This window comes from Varanus komodoensis, unplaced genomic scaffold (assembly GCF_004798865.1).
Source record: "Varanus komodoensis strain SLA01 unplaced genomic scaffold, ASM479886v1 scaffold48, whole genome shotgun sequence".
In the NCBI taxonomy this organism is placed as follows: Eukaryota; Metazoa; Chordata; class Lepidosauria; order Squamata; family Varanidae; genus Varanus; species Varanus komodoensis.
In genome coordinates this window covers 2,441,168-2,462,354 of record NW_025336059.1, presented here as the reverse complement: position 1 = coordinate 2,462,354, position 21,187 = coordinate 2,441,168, and the positions used below count along the sequence as shown (strand labels likewise).

Below are 21,187 nucleotides of genomic sequence, written 5' to 3'. Positions count from 1 at the left end.
GACAACACAGGAACCCACACCTGGGGGCGGGGCACAGGTGGAGCGTGGCTTGTCTCTGAACAGGGGGTTATCATGCTGCCTCAGCCCATCCGTACTAACAAACCATGGCTGGTTATCCACAAACAAGCCATGAAGAGAGCCCATGGCTTGCGGCTGGGTTTTGAACGGTGGGTTCTTCATGGTTAACCAACCATGGTTGGCTTGCGTGGCTGGGTTCAGACAGCGCGACAACTGATGCTTCAAAGAGGGGCTATGCTCCACCCTGGATTAGAGTGTCGGCTGGATGCTTCCATGGGGTAAGTCTTATCGGCTGCCCTTGATCCACGAAGGAGACCCTTGCTTAACAGTTTTGCAGCTGAAGGTCTTGTGGGTTGCCAGCTCACTCCTTGCAGAGAGAAAAGGGCAACCGTTACGGGGTAGAAGGTGGAGGGTGGACTTTTGAGAGATTCCCACTGCATTGGTGCAGAGTTTTGCAATCACAGGGAGAACCTTCCCCTTCCCCGGGGATGCCTGAAAGCTCAGCCTTCACAGAAATCACAAGTGAATGCTGCTATTATTTATTTATTTATTAAAACATTTTTATTATCACCTGGGTATGTTGGAAACATTTTAAACGTGCGGTTTGTGCGCCATTCTGCAGCTGCTTTAATTCTGGGTTCGATGGCCCTAGGATGGTTTTATTCTTTGCTGCTAGATTTATCCTGGTTTCCTTCTGCATCGTCTTTTAAAAGCATGTACATTCAGTTCTTAACTGTTTTGAACCCTGCCTGCGAACTTCAGTTGCTGGGCGGCTTTCTCAGGACACTGGAAACAAAAAAATTGAATGGTGACGAAGATGATACTAGTAGTACCGAGTAGCAGCAATCGGGTGAACTTGTTTTTTGGAGATAAATGGAAATCGAGTCCACCTTCTGGTAGGGCAAGCTTTCAACAGCATGAAAAACAAAGCGAGTCATAGATGGATCATCGACCGGCGGCCATCCCTTCCTGACCACAGTTCCCTTCCTTCCTCCCTTGGCCATGACCCTAGTAACCTCTGAGTAACCAATGAGCACACTCTTAAACACCGATCAAGGCCACCACGCTATTCCGGTGACTAAGAGGGTGTTTCAGAAGCCCTCCCATGTCCAAGCCTCGGTCCAACACAACACCGTAAACTCGGCATCTCTCCATCGATGGCAATTTCCAGATGTTCCCCCCACCCCTGCTTCCTCTGAGGTGGTTGGAACAACGTTCGAAACGGCAGCCTGGCAAAGCTCTGCAAGACGCCGTTCTAATGCTTCTTCGAATACTCGGCTCAGGGGCTGAGGGCCACCGGGCGTGTGCCCAAGTGGGGCCGACTGGGAACCTCAGTGGCATGGTCAGGGGAAGGCCAAACTCTGCACAAGTGCCCAAATAAATACATAATTTTTAAGAGCCCTTGTGGGGGCAGCAAGAACGTCAACAAAATGAGGACGGACATAGTCAGTCATGAGTCAATGCGAAGTGAGTGCTGGAAAAGCAAAATGGAACACAGGCCTCGGATATGCAGAACGGCCTGTTTGCAGGGATCCACTTGCTGGAAAACAGAACAAGAGCTCCTTTTTAGAAGGAAAGTCCGGTGCAATATATTGTTGCAGCTCCTGCCTGCTAGGAAAAAAACCTATGTTTTGATTAAGGATGGTCACTACCAGCTTCACGCTTCTTTCTCTTTGTCACGCTCCAGTGAGACTGTCTCTTTCTCTGCCTCACTTCCCCATTTGTAAAATGGGCATAAGAAACGAATTGCTCACTCTACAGTAAATCCACGATTGGATCCCCTGATAAATGCTTGTTTGCAAAGGCAGTTCTTGTAGCTGTGTTTTTTGCTGTTATAAGGGGCAAACAACCATTTTGGGGGGGGGGGGGTATTTCAGAGCAGAGCCAGTGTGTAGTGGTTAGAGCACTGAGGCAGCACTCAGGACATCTGGGTTCTGGGCCCCACTCAGCCACAAAGCTCATTGGGTGTCCCCCAGAGAGTCTTCTCCTCCAGGAATTGTCCATTCCCCTTTTGAAAGCCTCCAAACTGGCAACCATCATCTTGTGGTTGAGATTCCATAGCTGAACTATGCACTGTTTGAAAAATGCGTCCCTTTGATCTGTCCTGGGGGAGCAAATTCCCTCATTAGCAATGACTAATAAGAGCTGAGCCGGACTGGGCCAGGGGCCGAATGTCTAACTCAAATAGCAACTTCTACAGGCGCCTGGAAAAGGCTCCCACAGGAAGTCCAGAAACGGAATTCATGCACGAGAGGCTCTGCTTGCAGCCGGAGGGCCTTCCCCTTCGTGAATTGGACTGGCCCCTTTTTAAAGCCTTCCAAACTGGTGGCCATCCCAACCTCCAATGCTAGCAAATTCCAGTTTCACTCTGCAGCATGCAGAAAAAGTCTTTCCTTTGGTCTGCCCCAAATCTCTCACCCGCTGCTTCCTTAGAGAGAGGAAGAGAGAGATACCAGAAGCCAGACTTACTTCTTGTCCAAATAATTTCAGTTGGAATGCATCCTGCAGTTAATTTGCACTCTGTCCCAGATCAACCTGAAGCAAGACAAAATATATTCTCCAGGCTTAATTGCCACACAAGGAAAGAGAGAGTTCCAGCACGTAAGGCAGGGAGAAATTCCCTCCCTTGGGAATCTCCACTGGACCTTGTCAGTACCTTGGACAGCACACTGTGGTCCATGCTTGCAGGCTGGCTCTCCTGCAAGCAGAGCTGTTGTCTCAGCAAAGCGCTGCGGACAACAGAGACGTTAAGTTGCTCATCCAGTAACTCTTCACTTGCTGGTTGCGAACTGCCAACCTTAAAGTGGCTCTTTTCCACAGGCCCATGTCCCTGCCTGACTCTAGGTTAAGATATACTGCAGCAGAGTCACCCCCAAAGCAAGACGTCACTGGGAAGGCTCTGTGCTGAGCAGAGAAGGTCCCGAAAAGAGCTCTGAGCTCTCCCCTTGATGTGGGCGGACCACTGACCCATCTGAATTTCAATCCTCCTTCTGGCTTCAGAACCCGAAGACAAGACGCCATTGAGGGAGGTCCATGTATGTAATATTTGGGTCTTGTTAACTTTGTTATACCTTTGCTTGCACGTACCCAGGTTTTGCTTTCAAGTTTAGCTCATTTCAGTACTTCACACCATGCGGTATTTTTATTTCTTTCTGGCTTATTATTTTATCACATGTGGGGGATTGTGTTGGTATGCATTTTGTGGGTCAGTTTGTGTGCTCCCTTTTGCATTTGTTGTGTGGGCAGTATCCAAGGAAAAGAATTATTAAAAGAAAAGTGAGCAATAAATGCTACCGTCAAAGTAATACAGGTGGGGGGGGGAAACACCACAATCAATCGGTGAAACCCCGCCAAGCTACAGACCAAGAATCCACGCAAATAATAAGAGAACTCTTTGCCTCGATGCTAGAAAGACATTAAACTTGGCATTAGGTGCGCTTATCTGGCTTCAGGCCCACTTCCCTGGGCTTTCTAGGTACGGAGTGCCGTCTCGTTTGCAGGGGCTTCAAAGAGGACTAAGGTAGGGTGTAAAATCTCAGGTCTGGGGGTAAAATCCCACCCCCCCCTTAGGGGGTCCCTTGCCCGCAACAATGTGGTGGTTTAATGGCTTTTGTGCAATTCCTCCCCCACCCCATTCTCAAGACTTCGCTACTGGCGGTAAGAGTTTTACGCTGAATTATGTTGGCACCTTTGGCCACGCCCCTTTTGCATCTGGCCCCGCCCATCACTGGAATGCAGCATCACAAAGTCTGGGGCTGAAAGAGGTGCATCTTTCACCTTTCTTTGGTCAAAATCTCGGGGGAGGCTCTGTATTGCAAGAGTGGGTGTGGCCATGGCAAGGTAGGCAGGGGCGGAGTCAAAGTGAGCATGATTCTGCATGAAGCCAGGCCAGGGTCCGCTGCGGCTCTTGGCCCGTAGTTCCTCGCCCTCTCCACTTGTCTGGCTCCTCAGAGCTTGCAGGAGAAGCTGGTTGCAAGATCAAAGTACAAAGACAGGAGAGGGAAGGAAGGGAGTAGGACCTTGAATAGCTCCAGGTGAGTTTCCCGGACGGAGCTATTGCAATTGGAAGATGTTGTCTCAGCGTGGAACTAAAGCCCACTGACGTCTTACTTGAGCTGGCAAGACCTATCGTGCGATCAGCTCCTACCTTCCTGAAAATAGTTAAAAAGTTGTTTTCTCACTTTTTGGGAGGCCTGTGCCTCATGCTTGTCAGAAGCTCAAGGCACAGTTCTGGGCAAAGGGCTCACCTTGAAAACGCCACAGAAAAGATGGATTTTGACCAATGCAGAAGTGTTAACCTCAAGAGTTGGCTTAGCACGTTGAACAGTAAGAACTGCCAACAGTTTGTGTCCAGGACTGCTTGTGCTAAGGGCTGTGCCTTAACATCCACGGCCCCACACTTAAGGAACAATTCGGCACAAGAAGGTTATTCCCTCTGGAGTTCAGTGAAGCTGCCTTCCCCGAGCTGATGCCCTCCAGATATATTGCTGGGGATGGTGGAATTTGCAGTCGGACCTCTGGGAGGGCCACCAGCTGGGGGAAGGCTGCCCATAGAGATGTGGTCTTCCAGGTGGAACTTCCTGATTTGTTGGGCTCTGTTTATTTTCTTTGACCTCTAAATATCTTTGGATTAATTACTTTTTAAAACTGGGGTGCCAGCCCACTGCAAAGTGAAGGGCCCAAAACGAGGATTTGGAGTTCACTTTCCCTAGTCCTTAGGTCTGGGTGTGAGTTACCTTTATGTACGCCTCGCTAATATTTAAAATTTAATATTTTCCAAGAGCTTTAGTTCCAAGGACGTCTTCCTTTATTTCTCTATTGCATTTCTATCCCACCTTGCAGTCAAAGTGCTCTCTCTCAATCCCTCCTCCTCTGCCAGGATGCCACCTCTCCTTAGACCCAGCTAGCATGGACAGAAGCCAGGGATCATGGGAGGTGTAGTCCCCCACATTCTGTAGGACCAGTCCTTTCTTTTTTGTCCAGGCTAAACTTTTCCTTCCTTAATTCCACACTCTTCCTGTTTTTTCTACCATCTTCTGAGACTCGGGATAAATTCCCTTCATTCATTTAGCCTTTACATCTGTGTTATTTTTAGCATCTCCGATCATGTCTGTCTGTCTGTCTGTCTGTCTGGTGTGCTCGCTCTCCTGCAGTCTTTGCTTTCCCAGAATATAGTTCTATGTCTCTGACCGAATTCTACTGGTCTCATGACTGCAGCTATACGTTCCTGCCAATTGTCTGTGTGCATGTCTTAAAACTCTACATTCTTTCTTGCTTGCTTATTTTGTAGTTATGATATACAGGCATATCTTGATCTATTTCACCTGGACTATTTTTGCCCTAAATCAATATTAGCCTTTTCCAAACATTTTATCAAAGTAATGCCGTGCATCTGTGCCTGCGCTTTGACAAACTGCAATTTCGTGACAGTCCTTCAGCCCCAGGGGATCCCGCTGTAGTGTACACAACAGGGAAAACAAACCAAAAGCTGAGTCCAATTTAAAAAATACAATTACAAATTGAAAGGCAACAGGAATGGTGACAATTCTTCCACCGAAGGAAAACCCTGCAATCACTTTGTTTTTAAAATCATTGATTTTGAACGTTTAAAAGGCACAACTGCTTGTGCTAAAGTTTGTGTCCTTTCCATCTCCTTTGGGATGGCATTGCAAAGGCGGAGGTGCCACTTCGGAGAAGTCCTTCTCCTTGGGAGATGCGCAGTGCCTGTCTCCCAGCGATGGTATTCTGGGAAGGGCATCCTCTGAGGATTTTAAGACATGGGCAGGAACCGCATGTACACAGGCAGTTTTAGTTTCAGGTCCCAATCCTATGGCTGGCTGGAGCATGCTGGAAGTGGTAGGCCTTTTTTAGTCTAAACTTGCATAGGATTCCACCTTAAATCACAGGTGTATGCCCACCAGCCACCTAGACGGCTTCCAGAAGCCCTCTGACCACTTGCCAGACAAGGCACAAACAGAATCTGTGCTTGTTGCCCAGTGCACCAGTTTTCCATTAACTGCGAAAGTTTAACCCGTTAGACAAGACAGACAGTGTGGTGTAGTGATGAAGGGCATGGAACTGGGACTCAGATGACCCGGGTTCCAGTCCCTGCAGTCTCTCAGCCTGACCTACCTCACAGGGTTGTTGTTGTGAGGATAAAACCGAGAGGAGGAGAATTCTGTAAGCTGGCTTGAGTTGCTTGGAAGGGAAAAAGGTGGGATATAGATCTAATGAATAAACAAAATAAGAGTCTTTTAAAATGGCCAGAATATACTGACCTTAGCTAGCCTGGTCTACAGAGAACTGCCTCCAGTCCTGGCTGTTCCAATCCCAGCTTCGAACAGGTCTCTGTTGGGGCAGATTTAGAGAGCAGTGTCATTTTCCAGCCACTAGGATAAAAACAAGAAGACGGCCATTCATCCTGGCCTGCCTTGCAGGGCTGTTGTGCTGAGAAAGAGGACTGAAGGAAGATACCCTAATAGGAGTTCTCCTATTATTGGCATTGTGTAATATGTTGTTGAATTACTATTCATGGGATGTGCAGTAACACCAACGTTGTGTCTGGGGAGCCTGTGTAGTTGAATCCTTCGAGAGTTAGACTCTGGAGATCAAGTTTCTAGTCCTCACTCAGCCACAAAATCTCCGGGAGACTTTGGGCCAGTCACTGACTCAGCCTCGCCTACTTCACAGGGCTGATGTGGGGATGAAATGGATAGGAGAACCCCGTAAGATGTTCTCCTCTTGATGAACCCCTTGGGCTCCTTGCGAGAAGGGGGGGAAAGCCAGGCTGTCAGCACAGCAAACGAATCAATAACTGGTCGAACGGTCCGGGAAAGGGCGCGATCAGCCGGCCACATCTGCCATCCACGGAGGGCGCATCACGTGCACAGCCTCCGCCAGTACCCAGTCTAGCGCATAGATTTATCCCATTCCCATTCGTGCCGGAATCCAGGCTCATCTGTGCCTGGAGAAGCTTCTCTCCATCATTAGGGCGAGGAAGAAAGGGTGGCGGTTTTCCGATGACCTTGGCGATGCTCCCATGCGCCCTTGAGGCGGGAAGCTGCCAGTAGCGCTCCTTGGGTGTATTTATTTCCCATCCACCACTACCCCGGCTCACGTCTCCTGCTCCTTCCGTGCCTGCCTTCCCCTTTAAGAGTCCCCGGCACATGCTGATATGCAGAACTCCGCAGCCCCGTGTTGCGGCACGGTTGGGGGAAGTCTGCTGAGCCGAGCAGTTTCCTCTGCCAGAGATCCTGAACAATGTCATTGTAAAAGGAAGAGGAGACACTGCAGTCAACTTTTCAGAGCCGGCTCTGCCTGGGAGTCATTCTCGTCCTCGCTGCCGTGCCCAGCCAAAGCCTGTGCTCCGTGGACCCGAGAGCAGGTAAGCCTCCCCTCTACCTTTCTCCAGGTAGAAAAATAAAAACCGAGACAGGCAGCAGCAAAGGTGGCCTGCCTCCCTCGGACTCCGCTTTTTAGAAAGAAAGAGCACTAACTAAAATTCTGCAATGCTCCTCAGCCATGGATTCGTTCGTCTTGCTTTCAAGTCGTCTCCAAAAGCCAGACGTAAGATCAGTAGTCGGATTTTGGATCTGACTTCGGCAGGAATTTAAGTTGACGCTCTTCACTCAAGTTAAACAAAAAAAAATGGCATTTGGATCTGTTAGAATGGCTTTTGATAGAATTAGGAAGGGTTTATTTCTATTTTTAATTTTCTTCTTTCCATCCTGTGTTATGAATGTATCGTATTATCTGATGACCCATGGCAAGTTAGCAGATCTAGAAGCTAATAGACAATGAAGAAATAGTCATTTTGAGAATGTGATCATTCTGGACAGTCAAGCTAATTCTGGAACTCAGGCTGGGTGGGAATTATTTGTGCAAATTTACTCAGGGAGTAAGTTGCACCAAACTCAGTGGGACTTACTCCTGAGTAATGTGCACTGTAAGAAAATGAAGACTGCAACATTACAGCTGGGGGGAAAAATGAATAGTGTTGCTACGTATTCATAAGTCGAATGTCAGTTTTCCAAATGGTTGGGTTTTGAATCGGAAGGGATCTTATACTGCATAAATGTTGAGCATCAAATTTGCTTACCTGGATTCTGCATTTCCATTCTGAGCATCTTTCTCTTGGCAAGCCACGGCTCGTCTTGTGCCTTCTGGTCTAAACCCAGAAGAGCAGAGTTTGATTACTGCAGGGAAAAATTAGCGTCAGGATAAGTTACGAGGACACTCGGAACTCCATTAGCTTTTAAAATTTATGGCTTACAGAAAGCTCCTTGGGTGTCATGGCTTTTTGTTTTCTTGTTAAGTCTTCCAGGAAAAAAGGGGGGTAAAGTATTTTAGTTATTTATTCAGAACCAGACGGTAGAATCTGGAGATCCTTGGAATAGCACCCATCTTAATTCTACAGACCTCCACATTTTAGATTAAAGTTTGCTTGCAGCCCAAAGGGTAACATTTTCGCAGGCCAGCCTCTCCTAGAGGGTCTTTCTAGGACACGCTGCACAGCTGCTTGGCTTGGAGGCTCTCGTGCCCAAGAGGACTAGGAGCTTGAACAGACTTTCAGGTTCATTGGTGTGCTTCAGAAAAGAAACCTTGCGGCTTCAGTTTTCAGACAAGCTGCTGAAAAATCGTAAGAGACAGGACTGAAATTGTGAAAACTGGCGCTGGTGTAGCCATGGGGACTCCAAGGGTATTGATCTTGACCAAAGTTCATTTTACAACGAAGCGCATTTATGGCTGCATTTTGCAGCATTGCTTCCAGGAAATGAGTCCCATAGAACTCAGTGGACCTGATTTTGAGTATTTTGAGTGGACCTTATAAACGCACATGCTGTGGATTCCACTGGGACTCCACACTGCAATCTGCCTGCAAATAATTGCAAAGAATTATTTGCAAATAAATGCAAAGAATTGGATAACCTTGAGGATGCTAATCATACTTAAGCGACTGTCCTAATGTTAGCAAATCTGGAATTACAGCTGTAAACTAACAAGTCCTTTTCGCATCAGAGCATCAGTGGAAACCGAAAGGGGGATGCGGGGAGGCAGGCCTTTCCTGACCCTTGTTACCCCTGTGCATTTGGAAGTGGGGGTTGTTTTCTGCCCAGCGAGACTGCAAAGATTGAAATTTGCATTTCTGGCAGGAGCAGAAATTAGGAAAAGTTCAAGCTGGCTGGGAAAAGGCAGATCGCTTGCGTGGGCTGATCGTGGCCTGACCGGGAGTTGTGGTTTGTGATGTCATCGCTGCAGTATGCCACGCTCGTCCACCAATCGGGCTTTTCCAACTTACTCATGGCTCCAAGTCGAATGACTGCAAAGTGGCCCTCTTGTGCTCCTTTTCCATGAGGAAGACCCCCCAAATAATCCCTGAAGCCATGACTCAGTGCAGAAGGGCTGCTGGATGAGCCAGAATGGGCCAAAATAAGCTTTCATTCTACCCAACCATCCTGTTTCCGGCAGAGGAAAGCTCAAAACTCACGAGCAGGCCGCAGAAATGGTGGCTGTCCCAATGTTTGCTCCTCAGTCGTTGTTCTGAGTGGCGAAGTGGAAACTGTATTTACTGTCCCAGACCTGCCCTCCCTGAATCCATCCAGGTCTTTTCCAAAGTCCTCGAACCTGGTGATTACAGCCACGTTCTCTGACCAAGAATTCCACTCGTCAGTTTCTGCATTTCTTCAATCTCTCCTGAACCAGCTGCAGCCAGCACCGTGGGCTGACCTGATCACAGTGCGGTTGAAATATTCCTTGCTGCTCACAAATTGTATTTTAAAATGATCACAGTCTTTAATAAATATATGATTAGCTACAATTTCAGCAGGGCAAGCCCACTCGCGGGCTGAGCGGCTCCGTTGGAAGGGAGTGCATACCCAAGAGCTTTCCGTGTGCATCTCCATTGCCCCAAAGAAGTTCAGGAGACTCGAGGTTCTCTCAACGGTTGCCCAAGGCCCGGTGGAACACCAGTGATGTGTTTAAGAAGCCCATGAAAATTTGGCTCAAAGGATGCAAATTCTCTAGAAGGCACGGAGCGGATAAATTTTGAGTATATCCTAATGGAGTTGTTCCTCATGAATTTCCTATGCAGAACATGCTTCCACACAGGGAATTAATAATGCTCAAAACATACAGCCTGTTGGAAGTTAATTACCAATATTAGCATGCGTTCGGTTTTTTTTATAAACTGCTAGTGAATGAAAGCAGCTTGGAAAAGCCCACAGTCTGAGACATTGCACAGTGGTGCAACGCATCGTGGCTGCCCCATCGGAGTGGAGCCAAGCCTGTTGGCATCCCAGGCGTAACCCCCAGCTTGGTGCACCCCCATAGCCCCCGCGAGGGGGTTCACCCGACAACAGGAAGGGGGACCGGCCTATAAAAGTCCCTGAACCTATTCATTTTCCCCAGCTGCAAACTGTATGGACTGCAAAGCTATGCGCAGGTTTGGGAAGTCTGCCTCTAGTGGCTCAAGATGTCACTGCAGCTTTCAATAACAAGTTTAAATGGATTAAAATTAAATCCTGTCTTTTAAAAAGCCAAATAACCCCAAGGTATGCACTCCTAGGATCCCCTTACCAGGCAAGCGAAGTTTCAGGTGTCCAGTTTTGAAGCTATGGTGCTGATGGGTAAACAGACAGACAAGCATCTTTTTTTAGCATTAAAGAGTATTATTTCTACTACTGCTAGAAGTAGTCAGAGCAATAATAATAATAACAACAACAACAATAATAATTTTCCGGTGATCTGGGTTGGAGTCCCCACTCAGCCATGGAGCCAGCTGGGTGACTTTGGGCCAATCAGAGACTTTCAGCCCAACCTACCTCACAGGGTTGTTGTTGTGAGAAGAACATGGAGAGGAAGAGGAGGAGAATCAGGTAAGCTGTTTTGCGTTCCTGTGAAGAAAAAAGGAGGAATATAAATGTAATAAACACAGACATAATCTCTATGGTGTTTGAGGGGGTATAATGAGCTTTGGTTACCGGGCGCAGCAGAAATGAAGATAGTCGTGGTGAATCACTGGGTCTCAGCACGTGGCTTCCCGGGTGTGTTTCACGTCGGCGGGGCGTGTCACTGTCCCTGCCTCGTTGTTGTTGTTGTTGTTGTTGTCAGTCGCGGAGTCCCGTCCGACGCATGGCGACCCCCTGGACAGCATCCCCCCAGGCCTCCCTGTCCTGTCCTCCACCGTCCCCCGGAGTCACCTTTCCGCCCACCGTCCTTTCCCCAGCCGTTGCTCGGCTCCGCACAACAGCCCTGCAAGGCAGACCGCCGCCCGCGCCCCTCCCTCGCGGCCGCCCCGCTGCCTCTCCGCAGGCGCCCCTGCCAGCGCCGCGGCTTCCTCTGCGCGGCCCCGCGGACGAAGGATGCTGTGTAACCCGAAGCGCGCCTCCTCCCACGCAGCGCGGCGGGGGCCGGGCGAGCACCGGCCGGGGGCGGCCAGCCCGCCGCCGCCGCGGCGCAGGGGGAAGTCCTCGGGCTTGCCCGGGCTTGTTCAGCCGCCGCCGCCGCCGCCGCCGCGCGGTGCTCGGCGCAGGGCGCGTCCCGGGGCGGGGGAAGCCGCGGCCCTCCGCGCCTCGCTGCAGGTAAGCCCTGGCGCCGTGCACGTGTCTGCGCGCTCGCGGAACGGTCGGGGGGCGAGGGGGCGTGCACGTGTGGATGCCGCCGGGCAGGAGTGCCCTCTGGACCCGGCGCTCCGTGCGGGTGGCGCTTGACCCGCGTGTGCGGATGCGGGTCGTGTGAGTGCGGAGCGGGGAGCCTGCGGGGAAAGGGCGGGGCCAGCGAGTTCTTGCTTGGGATGGAGCGAGGCAGAGGCGGTGCGGTGCAGTTCCGAGCGGTGTGAACGAGCCGCGGGCGCATGGCCCGGGGGGGGGGGGTCCTCCGAGCCGATGGCGTTGCCGTGCGTTCCCGCCGCGGATCGGGGCCGTCGTAACAGCATGGTGGGCCCCGGGCAAAGCCGTGTCCTGCGGCCCCTGCGACGGCGAGCTGTTGTGACAAGTCCTGAACTTGTTCGGTGCCGGTGTGTATCAGGAACGGTGCAAAGCAGAGAGGAACTTAAATTAGCAATTAGTGAAATAACTACACGCCTTTGATCGTATGTATCTTATATGATACAAGGTGCATCGAGGGGTTAACATGCACGGATTAGTGTGGGGCCCATCAGGCCCATGCGCTGAGACGCCCGGCTGCAGATTGCTAGGCCCTAAGGCCAGGCCCTCTTGCAATACTGCAGTCTTGTGGGGCTGCCCCAAAAGGGATGCAGCGGAAAGGACCCTGATCAGGAACTGTGGGTGTGTGGGGTCTGTGGGGTGGAGGAGGAGGAGGAGGAGGGTGGTCTCGCTCACTCCCTCCTTTGCTCATCCCCAGTTACATGCGAGCACCGCCCGCCCTCCAGAGGTTTTGGTCTCCCAGTGGTGCTAGTCCTGATGGCTGTGTGCTACTCCTAGCACCTGAGGCAGTGTGCCCATGTGCATGGGTGCTGGGGAGCATGGGCCGGAGGGTGCTGTGGCACCCCCGCCCTGCTTGTGAGGCCTCGTGGGTGCTCGTTGGCCGCTGTAGAGACGCGGTGGCCCAGAGGGACCTCCGTCTGGTCCAGCGTAGCGTGGCGCGTTTGTAATATTGACCTTTGATGGAGGAATCCAAACATCTCTGGGGGGGGGGGGCAAGGTAGGAAAGAGCGGCTGTAGGGGCACACCTCCAGAATCCTAAAAAAACCCCTGCATGCAATGCATCCGGCTCACATTCAGTTTCCGAAACAAGGAAAAATGGGATCACTATGCTGGGAAGAGACAAGTGGAACAGCATTTCACGGCATGTTGTGCAGATGAGGCACAATTTGGGGAGGGGGGGTTCAGCTGCTCTCCCCTTTGCTGCCCCCCCCCCAGCAAGCATTCTTGGCCTCTTCGTCAGAGGTCCTTCCACCAGGTTGCTACCCCCCTTTCTTGTACAAATTTCTGTACAATTTGGGTTGCCCCCAAGCCTCCTGAAACGGCCCGCTTGTGAATGGGTGGGGAATCATTTATGAATAACTGCTCAAGGGCTCGGACCCTGAAATAGCAGGAAATATCTGGTCCTATGTCCATGCATTTGGAAGTAAGTTTTACTAGGTTAGAGGGAATTTACTCTGACATGGGTGAGCCAGGCTGTCAAGAATCTGGGAACCCCCGGGGTCACTGAAGGAAGTGCTGGAGAAAGCGTTTTGAACTCTTGTTTGGTTGCGTTTTGGAGTGGGTGGGAGATGCTTGCCTGGCATTTGTGCAGAGTATCATATCAGTGGATGATGGTTCTTACGGCAGTTGTCAATCGAAATCTGTCCTAAAGGGACGTGCCTAAAGCAAAACACATTTTAGTTCGGAAAGAAGTGCTATAATATCGGTTATTGGCTTCCTTTATGTATATTTATTATTTTTACAAAGTCGTTTGATAAATGCTAGAAAAGCAGCATGTGTGTGTTATGGGAAAATAAGGTGAAATGCCCTCAGACAGCTTTTCCCAACTTGAGCTCTCCAGATGTGTCAGAACTGCAAATGGGCCATGCTGGCTGGGGATTATGGGGCCTGTAGTCCAGGACAGGCTGAAGGTGGCAAGCGAAGTGGGTTTGGTGGAGACTCAGAGACAGACTTAAAGTCTCCCTGTGGCTGAGCAAGGATTGGGACGCATATCTCCTGAGCCCCAGTTCCCTGTTATAACCATGCCGGCTATCACAACAACTCTGCGAGGTAGGCGAGGCTGGAGTCTGCGACTGCCCCCACGTCACCCAGCAAGTGTCATGGCCACGGGGACAAAAGCTAGACCCCCTTCCCCAAAATGCCAGTCCATAACTGGGGTTCAGGGAGCAAACCAACTTGGTTTTCTGCTTTTTAAAGGAGATTCTGCAGAAAACCGACACGGCTTGGACAGGACAGTGGCCCAGATCCAAAGCACAGATTACACGTGTCTCAGGTCGTGGACTCCCTTGACCTGGAAAGGGGGGAGCACTGCTGAAACCTGGCAAAGGGAACCGTGGATCCGTGTCCCCATTTCTGCTTACCTCAAAACCTGCTGCATCCAGACCAAGGGACCGAAATGACTAATTCCCACCATCTCTCTCCCCCTCTTCCTTCCTACATTCCTCTTTTTAGACGCCCAGGCAACAGACACCAGACATGTTCGCATTCACACTCCCCGCAGAGGCATCTTACCATTCCTCCCTCGTGTGCCCTGCAGACGTCCCTGCGCAGGTGGGACCAGGGCAGTGCGCAGGTGGGGTGAGCAGCAGCCCGGGATCTCCTGGATCCTTCTGTGCACCAGGACGAGGGCCCGGCCCGGCCTGGCAAGGCTGGCTCTTGGCAGGAGGGGTGTGTCCGTACCTGTCGGCCCAGGTGAAAGGGCGGCTGACGCAGAGTGCCCAACCCACAGGGAGGCGGCCGTGGTGGAGGGTTTCTTCTGCAGGCCGGCTGACGTCCGAGGGGATTGTCCTCTGGTCGAAGAAGGAAGAAGATGGTAACTCGGAAGAGGTTTCTGGAGAAGGTAAATGCGAGTTTCTTTCCCACTTTTCCTTCTGTCTTTCCTGCCTGTTTTCCTTCCTTTCTTTTGTGTATCCCCTCCTGTTTTCCCCTTCTCTTTCTTCTTTTGCTTTCTCCCTCTCTTCTCCTCTTTCCCCTCTCCCTTTTCTATTCTTTCCACTCTTTCTTTTGCTATGTTTCCCTTCCTCCGTCTTCTTTTTACGCACTCATCTTTTTCTTCTCTTTCCGTCTCTCTCTTTCACTCCTTCCCCACCCGAGCACAGCCAAGTGCCAGCCAGGTCTGTCTGCCTTTTCTCCCCTTCTTTCCTTCCTTGCTTTCTCTCTCTCCCGTGGTCCTTCCTGTCATTCTGCAAGATCTTGAGTCTTTTGAAAACACATCTGTGTAGCTTTTGTTCTGGATATTGAATGAGTCACAGAAGGGGAATAGATCCTTTCTTATACTCTCAAGCTATTCCAAATGTTTGGACATTTCTTCTCTGAAGAATGTCCATTTTGCAACCAAAATTTAGGCTATTGGACTTGCTCACCTGTTCAGTTATGTGCTGTCAGAATCTTTTACATCCTTAAAAAGGTATTTTATAAGTTCTACCCAACAGAACCCACAATTCTGAGCATTTGGGTGGTGTGTTTTATGTATAGGAAATCCTGAGCTTACCTCTCACCTCACGCGGCTTTAAGAAAATGGGGGCTGGCAAGGGGAGGGGGTGACTCCTGTCCCACATCTTCTGATGTAGGGATACTAACTCTGACCTACATCACAGGGTCTTTGTTATAGGATATCATGTGACTATTTGCTAATCAGTAATAGGTTGTTCTTATTAATTCTGCTACAAAACGCCTGATTTCTGCCACTTACATAATTTCCTTCAGTTCTTCAAGATTTGCCCATTTCAGCCAATTAATTCCATTGTCCCCCGTCATGGGTTCAGGTTAACGAGCTACCAAAGGAATGCAAAGTCTATCTTCTTATCATAAAACTCCCTTGCTTCCTGTTGCTACTTTGTTCCTGCATCACATTTCCAGCCTGTTTTTGCCACCCTGAGGACTAGAAACTTGGCACACATGAACATTGGTGTTCTTGTACGGGGGGCAGTTTAATGAAAGGCCTTTCTGGGCTCAGACTTTGGTAGCCAGAAAAAAACGCTGCAGCCATGCAGTGGCCCTGATCCGGATCAAGGCATTTGTCCTTAATTCTAGCCCTGGCATTTTCTTCCTCTGTCATGCCACATTCAGCATCCCCCTCATCCCTCTCTCCTCCTTCACGCACCAAGAGGTATTCCCCTTTCGATTCTATTTGCTGGTGTGGTTCCCCTTTTCTCAGCAATACGCGTGACTCAAGATGAATGCAGTGATTCACCGGCATCATGTTCCACCCTCCATAATCCCACTGTGGTTTCATCTTCTTCTTTCTGTTTTGAGGGAGGTGGAGGCAGGAGTGAGGTATCGGTGCTCCGGCTTATAGGACCAAGGGCTGAACCAACAGAATCTGGACTACCTGAGCTCCCACAAGCAGCCCATCTGGGAAGCCAAATCCATCCTTAAGGTCCTGCGACCGTGTCCCTTTCTCCTGCCTCTCAAGGGTTTGGTGTTTCCTGACTTGGGTGCTTTTTCTCTTTCCAAAAAGTCAATACGGTTTCCCTAAGACTGAGAACTTCAAGCTGCTGCTTGTCTTTGGCCCCATTCTGTCCTTTTGCTCTGGAATGTGCCTCCTGACCCCACGAGCTTCTCTGAAATAGAATTTGGCCCTCGGACAGGAAAAGGGGGTGCACCCTCCATCGAGGGGTTTGTGAAAGCCAGTCCCTCCAACTTTACTTCCTCAAACTAATTCTGTCTGGAGGGTTTGGCTTTCCACACCCAGCAGGGCAGTGCTCAGTCATTCTGGGAATTGTAGTCCAGAGCATCCGGAATGCACCAGGTTCCTGGAAACCTGCATCCAGGAGATCGTGGCCCAGGTCCAAGAGGCCATCCCTACATTCTGCCTGCTCCCTGCTCGTGGAGCAAAATTGTGCCCCAGAATCCTTTTCAGTAGGGCAAGGGATTCTGGGATGAGCCTATCTCATCCATGATGGCAGCACCGTGTGCGATCTTGGATGTGGCAGGAAAGGAGATATTCGTTGCCACTGAAATGATACTGCAGAGACATTTCGGTGCTGAGAGGACACAATCGCAGGTTAATAACTGACCAGATGTCTCCCTTCTCCGGTGTTCCATGGCTCCCACCTCAGGTCGCCCCGCAGCGGCCTCTCCTTGCTAGAGAAGCTTCTCCTTTTTCATCCGATTTCCAACCAGCTCTTCCTTGAAGGACTACAAGACAGTATACATCAATCTGTCCCATTTTATCCTCCCAACAACCCTGTGAGGTAGGCAGGGCCAGTGCCTAAAGTAGGCACAGTTGGGAATCTGCTGAGGACCCACACTACAACAGTGAACAAGGGGTAGCCATGATGAGGAAGAGGAGGAGGAGGAGGCGAAAAGGTGGACCTACTGAGGGGATCCTGGAAGATGTCCAGGGCACACTGACGTTGTCAACATCCGCTCCCACGAGCATCTCCCTTCCTTTGCTTCACTGGGAGCTGTGTCCAGATATCTGGAGGGTCCACACTGGGAAAGGGTCCTCCATCCACCATGTCAGCTCCCTTGGTTCATGTCCCCTTCACCACTCAATCCACCTGGACCATTAAAAGTACACTCTAGGAGCATCAGGGAATCTCGCCCCAGAGAATCCTGGGTGTGGGAGTTCAGAGAAGGTTCACCCAAGCAGCCCTTCCAGAACTACCATTCCCAGAATCCCCAAGGACAGGGCGTGGCTATGAAGCCAATTTAAATCCACGTCACCCCCATCGGTTTTCTAGTCCTCTTTGTTGTCGCCGCTCAATGTTTGTTATGCCCTGTCTGTCTGGATTGCCGTTGCTCTCAGGACATTTATCTTCAAGGAAGACGACGAGATGAAGAGGATGCATTTTCTCCTCGGCCGGCGCCAAAGAGCCATCTCTGTGAGTGTTTCTCTGGCAGTGTCTTAGCTGGTTGTTGTGTGGAACTATCAAGGAAGCAGTCAGCAAGAAAACTGCCCCAGAAGTGCTGCACACTGTCGGGCCTCCTGGAAGCCTCCTCGTCTCTGGAGCCAAAGGGGGCGGGCGATTCCCGCGATTTCTGGAAACGGGTTCGGCCCCCGGCGTCTGCTTGGTACAGCTGCGGTTTTGCAAGCTCTGAAAGCATCTTGGGACAAGGAAAGTCACGGTAGGGGGAAAAGGCAAGTCGGGGGAGATGTGCTGGCGACGGATGTCGTTTGGCGTGTTGTAGAACTCGGGTGTGGGACCTCTTTGCTTGGAGACCAGACGCCATTCCCAAGATGCTTGGGGAACACATCCTGGTGGTCAGCTGGGCCACAGACGGAAGAGGTAGATATAAAAACACCCCCCCCCAAAAAAAACCCCAATAACCCCCAACTTTTAAGTTCTTATTGCAGGTCACAAAGACTTCAAAGAGGCATTTCTACTGTTTAGGTGGAGGAAACGTGTGCACGAAAGCCAGCAAACCACAAACAAATTTGTGTGGGGAACAGGGGGCGCAGCCACCTGGGGGAGTAATCCAGTTGGCTGGATTTGGTCTCCACCTCTGGGGTAGAGAAAGAGAAATGACTTTTCTTTCTCGCTCTCAGTGGTGGAGCATTATGGGGACATCCCATGAAGCTGAATGATGAGATACTCAGGAGAGGGAGGGGGAATGTTTCCACACCGTGTGGGACTCACTACCAAGACGACTTGAACTGGGAATTAGATGTATTCGTGGAGCAGAAGGGGCGTTTATGAACTCACTGTTCACCTTGATTTGCTAAAAAGCCATCAAGGTGATCTATTTATTTATCTTATTGGACAATATGCATATATTGCTCTACACCAAGACAACCTCCAGATCAGTGAATAATACAAAATAAAACTAAACCTTATTTTTAGAAAGCTTTCTCTGTGCATACAGCCCCTTCAGGACATGCTCATGGAGTTGCGAAAGTTTTAGCAAATGCACATTTGTGCCTAAATCTCAGATCTTTCTGGTGCTTAGCAATACCCTTGGTATGTAAGAATGGAGCCCTTGTTGCATTTTAAACTCTGCAAAGAAAAGCCCTTAACTAAAGGGTCCATGTTGTGCATTATATTTGTGGGTGTCATCCTGAAAGTCCAACAAGGGAATGCAGCAAAGCAGTGTCTTGTCCAGAAATATATTCAGAGATCGAGCATTGGCCCCGTCTCATCGGCCAAGATATGTTAATCCCTGAAAAAAATAGCAGCCAGGCTTTCCTCAAACATAGATTTGCAATCATGAGTTCTAGAAACTTGCTGCTGCTGTTTTAAATGAAAGCTGAGATTCCCTCGGGAAGCCGCATTCTGTGCCAAATATTACTGTTCCAGGGTTACATTTGGGTGTTGAATGGCAGCTAAGAGCTTGAAGAGTCCCACCTTTCAGCTATTTTTAATCTGGAATGAACTACTGAAAAATATGCTGAGACTTGTGTTCTTCTTTTCCTCCTCTTCGTGAAATTCACCGAGTATTTCATAAATTAAAATGGAGCAAATGTGTGGCTTTGGGTCTCATCACCGTGCTGAGCCCTGCAAGAGAGGTACGGCTTGGCCTGCTCATCTTGATCTCTCTCGAAGTCACGTCCTTCAGGCCTGCCCCTCCCAAAATGTGACATGTTCTGCCTGAGAGGTCTCCCATGGCCGAGTCAAAGTCAGAAAATTTCTTTCTGCAGCAAAGAGCTGCCCTTCTGCATTCCAGCAAGACTAGATCGCCTTGGCTGAAAGGAACGTTGGCACGCACGGGACTCCGGAAGATGACCTCGGTGTATATATTTTCTAAAAAAGTTGGATCCAACAGACCCTGCATGCCTCTCTTCCCCACCCATCATCCTCAGCTGGAATAGCCAGTGGCAGAGAGAGCGAGAGGCAACAGCCAGAGGCCACAGCTACGAGCGTATTTTATTTTTAAAAACTCGTTGGAAGGAACTGAGCCTTAGAAGAGGAGAAAAATGGCACAGAATCATGGATGGTGGTTTGGGGGAGAGAGGCCCCTCTGGCAAACTAAGGCTGTGTTTCTTCCAAGGCCCTGAAGATCACCCCCCCCCCCCCCCCCCCCCCCCCCCCCCCCCCCGGTCCCGAAGGGTCTGCTGATGTTGTGCAGTGGTTAAGAATTTTGGACTTGCAGGGCTGAAGTTCCAGTTCCTTCTTGGCCACAGAACAATGTCGGTGGGTGGTCTTCACTCATGCATGATTTCCCAGCCTGACCTACCTCACTGGGTTGTTGTGTGGATAAAAAGGGGCGTAAAAATGCAATAAATGCATCTTTTATTTAAAACTTATTTTAATTGTTTATTGGTATTTATAGGATTTTAAATCTTTTAAGCCGAGATGCACCGAGTTTTAATATTTTTATTGTATAATTGTTACATTGGTATATTTTGTTTTTGTTGTGAGCCGCCCCGAGGCTTTGTTGCGATGGGGGCGGCATAAACATGTTTTAAATAAATAAATAATAAATATTGGAAGAACACTCCTGTATCCTAGAACAGGCATGACACCCCATTTGGAATGCCTGCTGATGCCCCCAAGAGGTTGCCAACTGACCAAAAATATCAGCCCTGATCCTGTGCTTTTAGACCATCTTCTTAAATCATCAGGCAAACTATTTCAAAACAAGATTAGCCTGCTAATGCCTGCATCTCCAGCCCCCTAAAGGCACAGCTCCAGAGATTGGTGGAAAAGTTGGCCACCCTGCTCCCGAAGACTATACTCGTCAGACTTAAAAAAAGAAGAGTTGAAAGTAATTCTCCAAAGGCCGTCTGTGGTCGGCCAAGTGCTTTCAGCTCCCTGGAAAGGACTGTCTGCTGGAGATAATGGAATGAGACGGATGAGAGCGAGATTTATACCGTGTGTGTACAGGGTGGGCCCATATCGAACTGTTAAGATTCCTCTCCAATCCTGCAACCTGAACCCTTTGGCAAGCTCAGTCCAATCAAGTTTGCTGCCTCATTCAGCTTTCTGCATCACACTAAACATCAAATGTTCCCTCCCCAGCTTTGCTTGCAGTCCATTCTGCTGAAAAGCTCTAGAATTTGCTCACCAATTTGTGGCTTTTCTTAAGGAAGACATGGCCAAAATGCTTAAATTTACACATTTCTCTGCTTTTGACTGCAGATTGTCTGAACAACACACTCCAATTTGTAGTAGAGTAGGCACTTCAGAAGTTTGGGACTCCTTTAAATTGCCCAGAAAGCTTTGGATACTGGATGGTATAAGAAATGGAATAATAACTACTGAAATAAAATTATCCCCACTATTATTTTGGGCAGCCTTGAATTAGCAGCTGTTAGTCCCCACCCTTTTGCAATATGGGGACAATCCATACTGATCTACCCTGTAGGTGTGTTGTAAGAATCCTACAAAGTGCTTGAAACCATCCTGAGCGCTTAACCTTGAGAAAATGCTGGCTTCCGTTTTATTTTTTATTTATTAAAACATTTCTATGCCGCCCCTTGCCGAAGCCGCAGCCTTAACGTATTTAACCCTGCTTTTTTTTTTTCCTTCCAAGGAACTGAAGGCAGTTTTTGTAATTCCCCCTCCTCGCAATCTCATTCTCACCACGACGACCCTGTGAGGTAGGTTAGGCGGAAGGCCTGA

The 21,187-nt window shown here is 49.6% G+C and overlaps 1 long non-coding RNA gene across 2 annotated transcripts; it reads right to left on the bottom strand.

The window, feature by feature from the left end:
• Nucleotides 1–545: 545 nt before the first annotated feature.
• On the bottom strand, nucleotides 546–11,323 carry LOC123031074. 2 transcript variants are annotated; one of them, XR_006416220.1, is made up of 5 exons: nucleotides 10,998–11,323; nucleotides 10,839–10,910; nucleotides 8,117–8,213; nucleotides 6,297–6,366; nucleotides 546–804 (listed from the first exon to the last, which is right to left on the bottom strand). It is a non-coding gene; the product is annotated as an uncharacterized LOC123031074 (long non-coding RNA). The 2 variants fall into 2 exon arrangements; XR_006416221.1 differs by having other exon boundaries at nucleotides 8,117–8,185.
• Nucleotides 11,324–21,187: the final 9,864 nt, after the last annotated feature.